At 65.2% G+C, this 540-nt stretch overlaps 1 protein-coding gene across 1 annotated transcript in view; it reads right to left on the reverse strand.

Moving 5' to 3' along the window:
- SIN3A (SIN3 transcription regulator family member A) overlaps window positions 1-272 on the reverse strand; it is a 63828-nt gene extending 63556 nt beyond the window's left edge. Inside the window, exon 1 of the mRNA XM_004712048.2 lies at window positions 126-272. The gene's annotated coding sequence lies outside the window, so the exon portion shown is untranslated. The remainder of the gene's footprint in view (window positions 1-125) is intronic.
- Between the last annotated feature and the right edge of the window lie 268 nt (window positions 273-540).

The following is a 540-nucleotide window of genomic DNA, read 5'->3' on the forward strand; positions in this document are numbered from 1 at the left end:
CCACACACCTCCCGCCCGCCTTCTCTACGGGAAGCCGGGAGGTCAGCCCCCCCTAAAAACACACACCCTCGAGTCCGGCGTTACCCGCCACCCGGGATCTCCGCCCCGACCCGGCGTGCTCTCACCGCAAAGCTGCCTCAGTCGCAAGTCACTGCGTGTCCCTCTCGGCGTGAACCTCGGGCTCAGCTAGGAGGCCCTGAGAACAGCAGTGGGCGCAGGCCCGCCGAAGCGGGCTGGCAGCCTCCTCTTCACTAGCCAGGCGTCCACAAGCCCCGGTGCCCAGCCTGGGGAGAAGGGAGGGAGGGAGGGAGGGAGGGAAACTCCAAGGGGGAAAGGGGAGGGGGGGAAGATGGAGAAACCGTCTCCGCCGCCTCTACCGCCGCGGCCGCTTCTCTGTTACCCGGGAAATCCCGCCCACTCCCTAGTCCCGCCCCACAGAGGGGAAGACTCTATTTCGTTCCACCATTGGATGCATTATCCGCCCATCAAATATTTCGCCAATAACTACTCTCCGTCTGCTGACTGCCCGCCCCTTCCCCC

Source organism: Echinops telfairi, unplaced genomic scaffold (assembly GCF_000313985.2).
Source record: "Echinops telfairi isolate 266 unplaced genomic scaffold, ASM31398v2 ScPeMD7_7475;HRSCAF=8513, whole genome shotgun sequence".
Classification (NCBI taxonomy): domain Eukaryota; kingdom Metazoa; phylum Chordata; class Mammalia; order Afrosoricida; family Tenrecidae; genus Echinops; species Echinops telfairi.